At 43.8% G+C, this 16,832-nt stretch overlaps 1 protein-coding gene and 1 pseudogene across 5 annotated transcripts in view; one reads left to right on the forward strand and one right to left on the reverse strand.

The window, feature by feature from the left end:
* The window catches only part of LOC105474638 (formin 2), a 399,919-nt gene that overhangs the window by 330,507 nt on the left and 52,580 nt on the right, over positions 1-16,832 (reverse strand). The window lies entirely within an intron of this gene.
* Positions 13,167-15,746, forward strand: LOC105474637 (26S proteasome non-ATPase regulatory subunit 2 pseudogene; annotated as a pseudogene).

The following is a 16,832-nucleotide window of genomic DNA, read 5'->3' on the forward strand; positions in this document are numbered from 1 at the left end:
GCCAACCTTGTGGCATTGATAAAAATAAATTATATAACATCAATAATGCTCTGAACACCACCCAGGGAGGTCAGTTGACTTACCCAAGGTCATAGCAAATTCAGAAAAAGACAGCAAGGTTCTCCTACCTCCAGCTAAGCATAGAAGCTTTCCTGTAATACACAGAGCTTATGCTCTGAGGCCTTGAAAAACAATGGGTTTTTGTTTTTGTTTGTTTTGTTTTGTTTTTCAAATCCAAGCTGAATGTAACTTGGCACTCTGGCTGGATTAAATATTTGACACATCTTCTACCATTATCCAGGTGCAAGAAAAAAATGAGAGAGGTAGGATCTTGTGGTGATTAGGGGATGCTCTTAGAATTTAAAAAATTAATTTTAAATCCTGGTTCCTACTCTTAATCTTGAATAGTTAAACTCCCTGAACCTCAGTTTTCCCTCTATGAAATGGGGATATTATGAGATAATTTTTGCAAATCCTAAAGCCTGAAATATCTAGTAAGTGTTCCACAAATAGTACCAACTGCAGTTATTATAGTTAATAGTGCTTCTTTCCTTCCTTCATTCCTTCCTTTTTCCTCCTTCGTTCCTTCCTTTTTTCCCCTTCCTTCCTTTATTTCCCTTCTAAATTTAAAAAAAAAAGTTATTATAATCATTCACTAGTTTCACCTTCAGATAACCCAGACATGGAGGCAATTTTTCTAATACTTCTGAAAAGTGAAAACAAAATCTTTCAGTACTGCTGTGCATAGCCATAACAGAAGCTATTATTTCTCTCAGTGACTGGTGTTTCAAGGAAAGCATTAAACTAATAGCAATGACTAGGAAAGCACGGTTTTAATGAAGTCACATACTCCCACAGATTTCTGACTACCACAGACATATACAAAGCTGAGTTCTTGAGTAATTAATTGTGAGCAACTACTTTATGCCAGATAAACTAGGTTCAACTAAATGCCAACGTGAAATGTTAAAGTTATAAGCCTCTCCACCGCTTCAGAAGGTGGCTATATAAAGTATTAGCTATTAACACAGCACTGTAGAGGAAACAATAGTTTGTCATATTAAATAACGTAAGCTGTGAGGTAGACTTTTTAAAGTCAATAGTTAAATGCCTTTTCTTGCTAAGAAATAAAGTTTTTTTCCTAACTTTCATTTTCTAGATATCAGCAAGTACAATTAAGAGTAAATCCATTTAAAATTGAATACTTCTATTATTCTGCCCACTCTTTCTAAAGCTTTCAAAAGCTTGCTCAATTAGCAAAGTAAATCACGTTTGTTTCTAGATCTTATTTTTCTTTCTTCTTGTCTTTCCTGTATATTATAATTCAGGCAATTAACGAATTGCATCTATTAATCTAACATATCCCACCTTCTCAGTGATTCCTACTAACCTGTAGATGTTCAAATTCCATCTTCTTGGTCAATGCATTCTGCTTGATCCTTTCTGGAGACAGGTCCTGACAAACCTTTTCTACTTTGCATAAGGCCGTCCCATCACAAGAGTGGATGCTTTCTCTTACCATCCCAGGGCCAACCAGGATCTCAGCCCGCCACCTTAGCCTGCTCTAACTCAGCTGTTGGAGAGAAAAAATTCCCCCTGTGAAACAAGTTCATGGTGTCTCTATTTCGGAGACTAAACCCTGCCCTCACTACCTCCCACAGTGTTACTGGAACCAGTTTCCTGACTCTGCATTACCTCTCTAGCACTTCCTTTGGAAATGTAACAAGAGCAACATGGATGAATTAAAAGGAAATGCCTCTGCCGAGACATCTTAAGAGAAGGCAATCAATAAATTTTAAGTATCCTAAAATAAATTTTCGGAAGTAGTGAATGGTTTGGAGTTTAAACAAATGGATTCTTTTTTATCTGCCTCAAACCCAGCTGAACATTTCCCTCTGCAGGAGGCTCTTTTCAATGACATACTTCTTGTTGTTGTTGTTGTTGTTGTTGTTGTTGTTGTTGTTGTGACAGGGTCTTACTCTGTTGCTCAGGCTAGAGTGCAGTGGTGCAATCATAGACCCCTTTGGCCTCCTACTCCTGGCTCAAGTGATCCTCCTGCCTCAGCCTTCCAAGTAGCTGGGACTATAGGTGTGCACCACTGTGCCTGGCTGACTTTTTTTTCTTTTTCCAGTAGAGACAGAGTCTGACTATGTTGCCTCAGCTGGTTTCAAACTCCTAGGCTCAAGTGATTCTCCTGCCTCAGGCTCCTAAAGTGCTAGGATTACAGGAGTGAGCCACCACGTCTGGCCCTTTTCAATGATATATATTTATAAAAATTCTGAGTTTTAGTCATTATTTAAAAAAAAAAAAAGTATTTAATTTTGAGGTCCCAGGACAGATGGTCAGATTTTTTTTATGATATAGCTAAAAAGTCCTTTTATATACTAACAAATTGTGGATTCCTCATCAAAAATTGAGAGTATGAATTATCAAAAAACATTACTCAATAAAGCATTGCCCATCTAATCTCCAAAACTAGACAAGCTTACCCCTTCAAAATCTAGTAAGTCGCCAAAATCAATTATTTCCATCTCAGATGTGTCTGTAGAATGTGCTTCTTATTCATCTCAATCACTTTGGGTTCTCAAATGTAGTTTAAAAATATTTTGATAGGCCAGGCACAGTGGCTCATGTAATCCCAGCACTTTGGGAGGCCAAGGCAGGAGGATCACCTGGGGCCAGGAATTTGAGACCAACCTGGCAACATAGCTAGACCCTGTCTCTACAAAATATTTAAAAATAGCTAGGCATGAAAGTGCATGTCTAATCCCAGCTACTCCAGAGATGGGGGTGGAGGTGGGAGAATCACTTGAGGCCAGGAGTTAGAAGCTACAGTGAGCTGTGATCGCACCACTGCACTCCAGCCTGGGCAACGGAATGAGAGTAGTTAAAAAAATAAAAATTAAAACAACATGTATAGTCTCTTACATGATTACCACATCCCTGTAGCTAGCTCTCCACTAAGCAGAAAATTGTCTTCATCAAAAGCAAAGATTAGTGGCCAGGTGAGGTTGCTCACACCTGTAACCCCAGCATTTTGGGCAGCCAAAGTGGGTGGATTGCTTGAGCTCAGGAGTTCGAGACTAGCCTGGGCAACATGACAAAACCCTGTCTTTACAAAAAATACAAAACTAGCAGGGTGTGGTGGTGTGAAACTCTAGTCCTAGCTACTCAGGAGGCCAAGGTGGGGGGATTGCTTAAGTCTGAAAGGTTGAGGCAGTGAGCAGTGAGCTATGATCACAACACTGCATTCCAGCCTGGATGACAGCACAAGGCCCTGTGGAAAAGGGAAGGGAAGGGGAAGGGGAAGGGGAAGGGGAACTCCTGGCCTCAAGTGATCCTCCTGACTTGGCCTCCCAAAGTGCTGGGATTACATGAGCCACTGTGCCTGGCCCATCAAAATCTTTTTAAACTAGATTTGAGAGCCCAAAGTGATTGAGATGAATAAGAAGGGAAGGGAGGGGAGAGGAAGGGAGGGGAGGGGAGGGGAGAGGAAGGGAGGGGAGGGGAGGGGAGGGGAGGGGAGGGGAGAGGAAGGGAGGGGAGGGGAGAGGAAGGGAGGGGAGGGGAGAGGAAGGGAAGGGAGGGGAGAGGAAGGGAGGGGAGGGGAGGGGAGGGGAGGGGAAAGGAAGGGAGGAAGAGACAAAGGGAGGGAGGAAGGGAGGGAGGGAGGGAGGGAGGGAGGGAGGGAGGGAGGAAGGAAGGAAGGAAGGAAGGAAGGAAGGAAGGAAGGAAGGAAGGAAGGAAGGAAGGAAGGAAGGAAGGAAGGAAGGAAAAGATTAGCGTATTTCTTTCTTGCTACTACAAATCTGAGATCTCTGGTTGGTCCAAGGGTAGTGAGTTATTTCAATTGATTTCAATTGATTGTTCACAGTCAGTTAGAGACCAAATTCCTTGTTTTACTCTTTCCTTCTTCTCTCTACTACACTTGAGTAACTTTTAAAAATAAGTAAATACAAATATTTGAGACCTCCAATGATTCTGAGATAGAATTGAGATTGCTGATGTGCCTGTGAAGATGCCCTTAGCAACAGGTATCTCCCGTCCCTGTCCCCGCCCATCCTTCACAGCCCACCTTGGTTTCTGCCACTGGAATTGCTCACCATTTCTTGAATGTGTCAGGATCTTTCACAGCCAACCATATCTCTGAGGCAGAAATCAGGTTTTCTGCCATGAATGACCTGCCTTTTCCACCTGGAAAACTCCTACTTAACCTTCACGTGCTGCTTCAAATGCCATCTTTCTAGAACAGGGCCTTCTTCCACTTGTGCAGGTGGAGTTTATTGCTTCATCTGTGTTCCCAGAGCACTTTGTACCATCTGTGCCAGCATTCACTGTGTTTGAACTGAGAATTCTCTTTGATGCATTGTCTGTCTGCTCCCTATCTCCAACGAGAACGTAAGTTCTCCTAAGACATGGACATGTATTCTTCTTAACTGGGTAGGCCTTGTGAGTATTAACCCTTCTTTTTTTTTTTTTTTAATGGAGTCTCACTCTGTCGCCCAGACTGGAGTGCAGTGTAGCGATCTTGGCTCACTGCAACCTCTGCCTCCTGGGTTCAAGAGATTCTCCTGCCTCCCGAGTAGCTGGGATTACAGGCATGCGCCACCATACCTGGCTGATATATATATTTTCTGTAGAGATGGGGTTTTGCCATGTTGGCCAGGCTGGTCTCGAACCCCTGACCTCAGGCGATCTGTCTGTCTCGGCCTCCCAAATGCTAGGATTACAGGTGTGAGCCACCGCGCCCGGCTGGTATTAACACTTCTTGAATCCCTTACTACATGTTAGCTTTATCATAATCTAACAAAAAGTTCATAGAATTTAAATGAGGCAACTTCTGGGCTTAAATCATAATTCCATCTTTTTCTAGAAATTTCACTGTGAGAACATTTGGTCCCTGGCCTATAAAACAGTATCACACAGGCTGAGAGTAGTGGCTAACACTTGTAATCCTAAGATTTTGGGAAGTCGAGGTGACAGGATCACTTGAGCCCTGGAGTTTAAGGCCAGCCTGGACAACATAGTGAGACCCCATCTCTACAAAAAATAAATAGATAAATAAATTAGCCGAGCACGGTGGCACGCACCTGTGGTAGCAGCTACTAGAGAGGCTCAGGTGCGAGATCACTTCGGCCCAGGAGGCTGAGGTTGCCGTGAGCTATGATTGCACCACTGCACGCCTGCCTGAATGACAAAGTGAAACTGTCTCAAAAGAAGAAAAAAAAAAACCGTAAATACAACCAGCTCAAGGGGTACTTTTTGAGAACCGAGATTAAATGAGATGATACATGAATTTTGCCTGAAAAAGTCCTGCCATGAATATAACAGCAAAAATGATGATAAAATGGCTCTAGCATCCACTCAGTCCCCATTCCATGCTGGGCATTGCCCTAGCCCCTTTACAACCCACGTTGTAAATATCATTAACCCTCCATCTTAACAACTAGGAACCAAGCCCACAGAGGACAAGTGAGCCAGTCAGTGCCACATAGCAATCACCCAGCAAAGCCAAGACTCATACCCAGCTGGGGATTCTACCACACATACTCTATAATGTTCTCTTACATAGGTGCCTGATATTTTATCTCATCCTCACCAAAACTCTTCGATTTTCCTCACCTCACAGATGAAAACACTAAGTCTCAAAGAAGTAACTCGCCCAAAATCACAGGGCTACGCAGCGAACAACTCAGACTGGGCCTCTGGAAAGTTTAGTGGATTTTATTGCCAGTGTTTTGTGGCTGTCTCCAATAATCACTGATGGCTCTGAGTAAGGGAGAAGGAGGTGGTGAGTTGCAAAGTAGACACTCCGCAGGGTTGAAAGGCTGAGAAATGCCAAGCCAGTGGCAGGCTTCTCTCTGCATGGATCTGCTTAGTAGAGCAGCAAGGGTTCCAGAAACAGAATCTCCTAGATTGGTATTCTAGCATGACATGAGCTCCTTGGGATGTTGTCTCTACTTAATCCTAGCTCATCCCAGAAGCAGGCACAGGCAACAGGGCCACCATGCTGGGAACAAGCGTAAGAAGAAGAGAGCTTGGTATGTATGAGTCTACCGCATGATGCTATTGCTAGGACAAATTTGGAAACGGAAACAAAAGGTCACGCATATGGAACCCACCCACACACACACACATCCTCCTCCTGGCTCTATGACAGTAGAAGATGCAAAGGAAGGAATTAGAGTGGGGTGAATTTCAAAAACTATAGCCTTATAAAAGGAAACCAATTTTGAGTTAAAGGAAGGAATGAAAGGAATGTAAGGCTTTTTTTTTTTTTCTTTTTTCTTTTTCTTTTAAATGAGCTCAGAGTATCAAAAGGGTCCAGTGAAGAGCACGGAAGATTTAGACTGGGCCTAGAGGAGACAGGATCAGGACAGGATTAGACAGAGGGGAGACTTATGTGTATTCTGTAAATGTCAGAGCCCATGGTGGTACCTACCCTCCAGAAGGAATAAGAAAAGAGAATATGAAAAGTGCTGATAGCAGGGATTAATTCAGAACAGTGACATGCATTAAAAAGTCCATTGGAGGCCAGGCATGGTGGCTTATGCCTGTATTCCCAGCACTTTGGGAGGCCGAAGCAGAAGGATTGCTTGAGCCCAGGAGTTCGAGACCAGCCTGGGCAACATGGCAAAAACCCATCTCTATTAAAAAAACAAAAAAAATTAGATGGGCTAGGTGGTACACATCTGTAGTCCCAGCTACTAGGGAGGTTAAGGTGGGAGGATCGCTTGAACCTGGGAGTTTGTGGCTGCAGTGAGCTATGATAGCACCACTGCACTCTAGTCTGGACAACAGAGCAAGACCCTATCTCAAAAAAAATAAAGAAAAAGTCCATTGGTTCCTCTGCTTTGCTACACAGACAGTTCTGCTCCTTCAGAGGCAGACTTACACTTTTCAGTGATTCAGTCTTAAAATTAGATAGCAAGTCTCAAGCTGAGCGGGGCAACGTCTAAATGCCTATCATAAAGATTTTCTTAAGCAAAAAGAAACACTGTACGAAACTGCATTCACAATTTTCTAAGACTCCTGTCTCTCAGAATCCAGACTTTGCCCACACCGGAGCTTACATTTTCTCAAAGGTGTTAGCTGAAGGTGAGGTTTGAACAATGTGCTCCGGGAAAACACATACCAAGCAGAAGTAGCACATATATTAAAGCTGCCTGTTGGGTCTCTTTTCACAGAAAGCAAAGCTAAAATAAGGGCTCAGCCTTAAGATCTGTCACCAACCACGTATAGCACAGGAAGCAAGCTGGAACTGAGATTAAGATCTGTGACATGCTCTGCTACTTATAGACTAGGGTGCCTTGTTGGTGCTTAGAATGGGAATTGACTCACCCGTTAGTAGACCATATAGCCATTATGGCTACACTTATTATCATCATTTAAAAACAAGGTCGGCCTTCACGTGCAGTGCTTCATCCCAAATATAATTCAAGAGAATAAAGTAGAGAATTTGAACAAGTCATTTCTAAAGACCATGTCCTTAAATCAACACAACAATTGGGACTTAGAAGCCAGGATATTTATGCATAATATCCATGTATAGTCCCATAGAAGGATGGTTTAGGTTCTACTACATATTTTTTATCTTCTGAAGCTATGGATAAAGGGAAAGTTCCTGTGAGAACCCATAATCTCTTTGCCTTTGAACATACTTGTGAAATGCTAATACATGTGGATGCATAGCCTGTAATGATTATTCCAAAATAGATTTAGGGACTTCTGCATAATAGGCACAGCAGTTAGGAGCAGGCATTTCAGAGTTTAACATACCTAGATCTGAATAGCTTCTCTGCTAATTATTATGACCAGTCTCTTTATAAAAAACACACCTGACAAAACGTCCAAGGGGTGTTAAAGATCAAATGATATGTGTAAAACCCCCAGCAAAGTAAGAACTCAGAAAATGGTGACTATTAGCATTAAACAGGTCATTAGAGGGTTTAGTTTGACTGTTACTGGTGAGGCCACACCATTGGTAAGAGTTGAGAAACGAAACCAATTTTCATCACCTAGCTCAGTACTCTTTAGCTGGATTTTAGTCTCAAATTATTATTAAATGTCAGTTTGACCTTAATTAAAGCTTTGATCCAACAAGGTTGTAAGCAAGATATGCCTTCCCTGTTTTTCTTGGTCTCACGTTGTAAAAACTTTCCTCATGCTTACAGGCATTGCTTCTTGTTCATAATTAATGAGCGCATGGGATGGACTGATGTCTTGTTTCATCCATAACCATTTTCCTTCTGTACACAGAAGACACTACCCAGTTTCCACCCAGTTATTTGTTGACTATGTCTGACGGCTGGCTGAAGGACTGCTTGATGGCTGGAAGAAGGATTGCCGTATCTATAAGCAACCATGATCTTTGTACCTTGATATAAGCTTCTGTACAAAATTTTTGTTCACATCCTTAAAAGTGAAAACATATTTCAATAATGGTTAATCATTTAGCTAAAGGAGCATATAACCCTTTAGCAAATACAACTTAATTAAAAATCCATTTTATCTGAAAAGGAAGTTGTGTTATTTTAACCTATCAAGAGATTTTAATGGAGTAAGTGCTATATCAGAAGAGGACAAAAAATACTTAATCAACATTAGCATTTATACATATCAGATTGTTTTCTCTAATGTTATTGTTACCTTTACTGTAACCGTGTTTGTTTCCACCTGTACTTGGGGGAAAAAAAAACACAAATGCTTTTTTTCTTGAAAAATCTATAAAGATTTTACTCCTCTCTAATTTCAAAAATTTACCTCAAAGAATTTTTAATTTTAAAATGTAAAGCTATTACAATTAATTTTCCTGGAATATATTTTGCAGGGGTGAAATTTTAAGACGCCTTCCTGAAACTCCTTCTATTTGGAAATGAACACTATTCTGAGAATTCTTCTGCATAATTTGAAATGACCAGCAGAGGGCAGAGCTAAAAATTTGACACTAGAATCCCTGTGCATGAATGAGAAGAAATTTCCAAAATGAGGCTGAGGAGTTCTATTTTTGACTGAAATTTAGCACCTCGGTTGCTATATTTGCTGAGCTTAGAGACATGCCAAGAAGAAATGTCAACCTAACATTCTCTTCAGTACAAATGGGGAAAATAAAAATCAACAGTGCAATAAAATAATTTAATGCAATACAAATGCTAGAATTAACCAAAAACAAAGAACTGAAATAATGTGACATAAATAGTAGCTTGCTCATTTTATGCACACATATGAGGTGCAACTAAATAACTTACAAATCAAATACTTGGTGATAAAGGTAGACAAAAATATCTGTAAAAATTAATCTGTGAAAAGTAATTTTATCTGTATCTGTATGTGCATTACATAATAACTTCTTAATCTAGAATATAAACCTTACAGACAAGATTCTTGCAAAAGTTTTCCAAATTTTTGTAGGGTTGTTTGAAACTTTGATAAGTACAAAAATGGTTATTTTATTCTCCACATTCTGTAAGTTCAATGTTTTACAACCCCTTATATTTCAAAAGCACATTTCGAAAAACGTGTTAATATATAAAGGAAGAAGCAAAAGGAAGAAAAACCCTGGGGTTTAGGCTTATGGGTACAGTATATATTGAATAAGATTACATTTAATATACAGAGATTTTTTTTGTTTTTTGTTTCTTCGAGATGGAGTCTCGCTCTATCGCCCAGGCTGGAGTGCAGGGGCATGATCTCGGCTCACTGCAAGCTCCGCCTCCCGGGTTCACGCCATTCTCCTGCCTCAGCCTCCCGAGTAGCTGGGACTACAGGCGCCCGCCACCTCGCCCGGCTAAGTTTTTGTATTTTTAGGGGTTTCGCCGTGTTAGCCGGGATGGTCTCGATCTCCTGACCTTGTGATTCACCCGCCTCCGCCTCCCAAAGTGCTGAGGATTACAGGTGTGAGCCACTGTGCCCGGCCAATATACAGAGATTTCATTCAGCAACATATCTGGGCATGAACATCTGCATTTTACATCTCAAGTTTTTTCAAATAGAGAAAAGGTTAAATAGAGAAAGTTCTTGTAAGAAATAAAAAGTGGTGTTAATTCCACCGAAAATTCTGTTAACCCCAACTGGAGACAAACTCAGTCTCAGTCTCTCTCTCTCTCCTTCTCTCTCTCTTTTTCTCTTTCTCTCTCTTTCTTCCTCTTTCTTTCTCCCTCTCTCTCTCTGTCTCTGTGTCTCTCCATGTGTCTCTCCATGTGTCTCTCCGTCTCTCTTGGCTGAGCAGTTTCTCAATTACACACAGGAAGTTAACCAAAGTCATAATAATGATCAATCCAGGGAAACTGTTTTGTTATTAAGGCTTAGCTCTGGCACAGCACTTCTCATGAGCAGAGCTGTATTGTAACTCTTGAGAATTCAAAGGTGAGTGAAATAAAAGACAAGAGCAGCTTCCATGGCGAAGTAGCAACTAACATTCACAGAACACACTTTCTAGAGCAAGACTTTCCCAAATCTGGCTTAACAAAAATTCATATTCCCAGAGCCCAGTCTCAGATCTAGTCAATCAGACTTTCCAGAAGCAGAGCCCAAGAATTTGCATTTTATAAATATTGCCAGGTAGCACAGTAACACGGAATAGCATAAGATGAAGCTGCCGACCTAGCCAGGAGGTAGCTAAGGGAGGTCCCTGTAGATCACAAATAAGAGCTACAGTAGCACCCTAGGGTAAAGCATCTCCAAGTGTAACAAGATTGGACTTGGTTTTTAAAAATCAGGGCCAGGTGCAATGGCTCACACCTGTATTCCTAGCACGTTGGGGGGCCCAGGTGGGAGGATTACTTGAGTCCGGGAGTTTGAGGCTGCAGTGAGCTATGATTGCTCCATTGCACTCCAGCCTGGGTGACAGAGAGAAATCCTCTTTTAAAAAGAAAAAAAAAAAAATCACTCTTTTGTGGAGAAGGAACCAAAGGGAGCAGAGTGGACCCATGGAGACTAATTAGGGGACTACCGCTTGAGACCAAGCTCAACACTAAGGTGACTTGGACCAGAGTGATGGCAACAGAAAGAGACAAAAGGTCAACAGATTGGCTATGGAGGGTGGAGAAAGGGCACAAGAAGTAGAGTCAGCCTTTGTGCGTTGGAATTCCATCTTCTGCTGCTTACAAAACGATCGACTCTGGGCAAGTTACCCTAAGTCTCAGTTTTCACATCAGAAAATGGAAGTCAGATTAACTGAGTTATTTAAGTTAAGACCAATTAATTGAAGTGATCATGTTAAATACTTAGCACAGGGCTTGACCCTCAGTCAGTACTGAATGTCATGGCATGAAGAAACAAGAAATTAAAAGCCTCAATTTTCTATGACTCGTTCCTCCACTCCGGCCAACTAAACTGGAAAAAACCAAACAGACCCACTTAGATTCATTAATCTGCATTCACCATGGGGTCTCATTGCCCCGTCTTCCATCTTACCCTGAGGAGAACATCATCCTCCATTAGTTCTTTACAGCTTATCTCCAAAATGCGTCTGAAATTCCCATTCTATCAAGATTCCATTTTAAAGAACAGACCCTACAACAACTGTCAAGTGAAATGGTACAATAACGATACTAGATTGGTGTTCACTTATTTGGGGGCAAGTTCCTAAATAAACTCAAAACAGCCTATAAGGAAAGTGAATGTTTTCTTACTACATAGTAAATTAGGCACTTACTCTTCACTATATACTATTTATTTTTATTTTTATTTTTTGAGACAAAGTCTCAGCTTACTGCAACATCCGCCTCCTGGGTTCAAGCGATTCTCCCATCTCAGCCTCTCGAGTAGCTGGGACTAGAGTTGCATGCCACCACGCCTGGCTAATTTTTTGTATTTTTAATGGAGATGGGGTTTCACCATGTTGGCTAGCCTGGTCTTGAGCTCCTGACCTCAAGTGATCTGCCCACCGTGGCCTCCCAAAGTGCTGGGATTACAGTGTGAGTCACTGTGTCTGGCCATACTTTTTTTTTTTTTTTTTTTTTTTTGAGACAGAGTCTCGCTCTGTCGCCCAGGCTGGAGTGCAGTGGCGTGATCTCAGCTCACTGCAACCTCCGCCTCCTGGGTTCAAGCAATTCTCCTGCCTCAGCCTCCCGAGTGGCTGGGACTACAGGCACATACCACCAAGCTCGGCTGATTTTTTGTATTATTTTACTAGTAGACACGGGGTTTCACCATGTTAGCCAGGATGGTCTCGATCTCCTGACTTTGTGATCTGCCCGCCTTGGCCTCCCAAAGTGCAGGGATTACAGGTGCGAGCCACTGCACCAGGCCATACTATTTTTTTTTAAAATCATTTTGAACGTGGCATATGTAGACCCCATCTTTCAGTTACACAATTGACACCCGGGAAGAAGAGTGATTATATGTACCAACAGATGTCACCCTCAAAGACCAGCTAATTGATGCATGAAGCTCAAAACCTGTCTCCCGAGCGCCCCTGTCTGCAGGGGATTGTGTCAAATGTTGTAGCTTTCTAAGGCTCATAACGCAAGGTTTCTGCCTCGACCTGTGGCCTGGCTTCGGCTGCCATCTATTTTGAATATGAAAATTGCCTCATTGTCCCAGCGCCCTCACTCACACCTGTGATTCCAGCACTTTGGGAGGCTGGGGCAGGAGGATCACTTGAGGCCAGGAGTTCAAGACCAGCCTGCACAACACAGCCAGAGCCTGTCTCTACAAAATATATAAAAATGAGCAGAGTGTGGTGGTACATGCCTGTGGTGCTCGCTACTCAACAGTCTGAAGCTGCAGTGTCATATAATTGTACCACTACACTCCAGTCTGGGTCACAGAGCCAGACCCTGTCTCAAAAAAAAAAAAAAAAAAAAGAAAAAGAAAAATTGCCTCATTGTAGTAAAAACATTAGGTGCATTTCAAATACAATACTAAAGAAAAAGTTTTTCCCATATACACACACACACACACACACACAGATACACACATACATATATATACGCACACATATACACACACACACACATACACACACTATGATGTACCCATGAAAATTAAAACATAAAGGGCAGTAGCAGCAGAGGTGGAGGAGGGAGGCCGGGACAAGACGCCAGTGCAGCCCCCAGCGGCGGCTCCCCGGCAGCGCCGACAAGAAGTCAAGTGGCAAGGAGTGGCAGGATGCCGGGGACAAGAACAAAAAACAGGAGCTGTCTGAGGAGGAGAAACAGCTTCGAGAGGAACTGGAGATGCTCGTGGAATGACTCGGGGAGAAGGACACATCCCTGTGTTGACCAGTGCTGGAGGAATTGCGAAGGCAGATTCGTTCTTCTACAACTTCTATGACTTCAGCGCCCAAGCCTCTCAATTTCTGCATCCACACTACGGCAAACTGAAGGAAACCTTTGAGAACATGGGCCCTGCGGAGAATAAGCATTTTGCTGCTGCTATCATCTCTGTTTTGGCCACGGCCGTGAGTGGGGAGTGTGAGTGCCTCAGGTATCAGCCAGTAGGCTCCCAGAAGGAGTTGGCGTCATGGGGTCATGAGTATGTCAGGCATCTGGCAGGAGAAGTGGCTAAGGAGTGGCAGGAGCTGGATGACGCAGAGAAGGTCCAGCAGCAGCCACTGCTCACTCTGGTGAAGGAAATCATCCCCTACAACATGGCCCACAATGCAGAGCATGAGGCCTGCAACCTGCTTATGGAAATTGAGCAGGTAGACATGCTGGAGAAGGACATCGATGAGAATGCACACACACAAAGGTCTGCCTTTATCTCACCAGTTATGCGAATGACGTGCCTGAGTCTGAGAACTCAGCCCTACTGCGTTGTGCCCTGGGTGTGTTCTGAAAGTTTAGCTGCTTCCCTGAAGTCCTGAGATTGGCCTCGCTGCTCAATGACACGGAGAGGGTAGAAGACATCTTCACATCCTGCAGGGATGCGGTCGTGCGGAAACAGATGGCATTCATGCTAGGCCGGCACGGGGTGTTCCTGGAGCTGAGGGAAGATGTCGCGGAGTATGAGCACCTGGCAGAGATCGTGTCCAGTGTACCGCTCAACAGCAACTTCTTGGCCGTAGCTCAGGAGCCGGACATCGTGGAGCCCCAGGTGCCTGAGGACATCTGCAAAACCCACCTAGAGAACACCAGGTTTGGGGGTAGTGGCTCTCAGGTGGACTCTGCCCGCATGAACCTGGCCTCCTCTTTTGCGAATGGCTTTGTGAATGCAGCTTTTAGCCAAGACAAGCTGCTAACAGATGATGGCAACAAATGGCTTTACAAGAACAAGGACCACGGAACGTCGAGTGCGGCTGCATCTCTGGGGATGATTCTGCTGTGGGATGTGGATAGTGGCTTCACCCAGACTGACAAATACCTGTACTCCTGTGAGGACTACATTAAGTCAGGAGCTCACAGGCAAAGTGAACTCTGGGATCCGGAATGAGTGTGACCCTGCTCTGGGACTGCTCTCAGATTATGTCCTCCACAAAGCAACACCATGAAACGTAGTTCCATCTTTGGGCTAGGCTTGGCCTACGCTGGCTCAAATCGTGAAGATGTCCTAACACTGCTGCTGCCTGTGATGGGAGATTCAAAGTCCAGCATGGAGGTGGCAGGTGGGACAGCTCTAGTCTCTGGAATGATGGCAGTGGGGTCCTGCAATGGAGATGTAACTTCCACTATCCTTCAGACCATCATGGAGAAGTCAGAGGCTGAACTCAAGGACACTTACACTCGTTGGCTTTCTCTTGGACTGGGTCTCAATCACCTGGGGAAGGGTGAGGCCATCGAGGCAATCCTGGCTGCACTGGAGGTCGCGTCAGAGCCATTCCGCAGTTTTGCCGACACACTGGCGGATGTGTGTGCATATGCAGGCTCTGGGAATGCGCTGAAGGTGCAGCAGCTGCTCCACATTTGTAGTGAACACGTTGACTCCAAAGAGGAGGAGGAAGACAAAGACAAGAAGGAAAAGAAGGACAAGGACAAAAAGGAAACTCCTGCTTTCTTTCTGGGAAAGAAACATGGGAGCACATCAGGGAGTGGCTGTTCTGGGGATGGCCCTTATTGCTATGGGGGAGACTGGTGCAGAGATGGCACTACGAACCTCCGGCCACTTGCTGAGATATGGGGAACCTACACTCCGGAGGGCTGTACCTTGAGCACTGGCCCTCATCTCTGTTTCAAATCCACGACTCAACATTCTGGATACCCTAAGCAAATTCTCTCATGATGCTGATCCAGAAGTTTCCTTTAACTCCATTTTTGCCATGGGCATGGTGGGCAGTGGTACCAATAATGCCCGTCTGGTTGTAATGTTGCACCAGTTAGCTCAATATCATGCCAAGGACCCCAACCACCTCTTCATGATGTGCTTGGCACAAGGCCTGACACATTTAGGGAAGGGTACACTTACCCTCTGCCCCTACCACAGTGACTGGCAGCTTATGAGTCCAGTGGCCATGGCTGGGCTGTTCACTGTGCTTGTCTCTTTCCTGGATGTTTGAAACATTATTCTGGGCAAATCACACTATGTATTGTGTGGGCTGGTGGCTGCCATGCAGCCCCGAACGCTGGTTACGTTTGATGAGGACCTGTGGCCGTTGCCAGTGTCTGTCTGTGTGGACCAGGCAGTGGACGTGGTGGGCCAGGCTGGCAAGCCCAAGACCATCACAGGGATCCAGACACATACAACCCCAGTGTTGTTGGCCCACGGGGAACGGGCAGAATTGGCCACTGAGGAATTTCTTCCTGTTACCCCTGTTCTGGAAGGTTTTGTTATCCTTCGGAAGAACCCCAATTATGATCTTTAAGTGACCACCAGGGGCTCTGAACTGCAGCTGATGTATCAGTGGGCCATGCATCCTGCCACCAAGGGTGGACACGGCTGCAGACTTCTGGGGGAATTGTTGCCTCCTGCTCTTTTGTTACTGAGTCAGATAAGGTTGTTCAATAAAGACCTTTATCCCGCCCCCCAAAAAATATATAAATAAATAAATAAATAAGAAAAGGTTTTCTCCACTTGTCCTGTGACCCTGGGACCATGGCTCAGAAGTCCTCTTGTCCATCCGTCTTCAGTAAATATAATCAAAATACAATTAATATTTACCAAAACATGAGGTAACTTTCAGATTCAAAATAGCTCAGTTCGTTATAGTCTTTAATCTCAGCTATATTTTGGCTTTGCACTAGCAGCTTTGTTTTTTTCAAAGACACCCTCTTTTCATGCTCCTGACTGGGTCAGAAGGAGCCTCAGTACAGCCTAACTAGGACCATGAGCAGCTCAATATCAGAAAACAGTGATGACAATGAAGCCACCGTACTCCTACCTACAGGCTTAAACACAGCCCTCTTGCAACTTCAAAGCTACAGGGAGACTCTGATATATTTATGATCTGCACCCAAAGCACATCCCATCAGTCTGATCAAAACTGTCCTCGTCTCATGTAGCTACTTCCAAATGAATCAGTGTAGCCAAGTTTTTCCACACAAAGCATCATGGGAACTAAGTCTAAATTGCCTTAAAAATTGTGGCTTTGAGCATCTGGTTCCCCCAGGCCAAATGTCCCAACTCAACCACCCAACTTCTGAGGACTTCCCTCAGAAGCCCCATGTGAGCCCTGCCCAACGTGCCACATAGACACATTCTCTCCTGTCCTAAGAGGAGACAGTGAAATCCAGTCTCAGCAACTATCCTCTCCTCTTCATTTCACTGCACAAAATGCAAACATAGGAGACACTTAAAACTCTTCAAAGTTCTCATTTCACCATGGTATTTAAAGTACAGGGCTGGGCGTCATGGCTCACGTGTGTAATCCCAGCACTTCAGGAGGCCACGGCGGGTGGATTTTCTGAGGTCAGGAGTTCAAGACCATCCTGGCCAACCTGGTGAAACCTCGTCTC

This window comes from Macaca nemestrina, chromosome 1 (genome assembly GCF_043159975.1).
Source record: "Macaca nemestrina isolate mMacNem1 chromosome 1, mMacNem.hap1, whole genome shotgun sequence".
Lineage (NCBI taxonomy): Eukaryota > Metazoa > Chordata > Mammalia > Primates > Cercopithecidae > Macaca > Macaca nemestrina.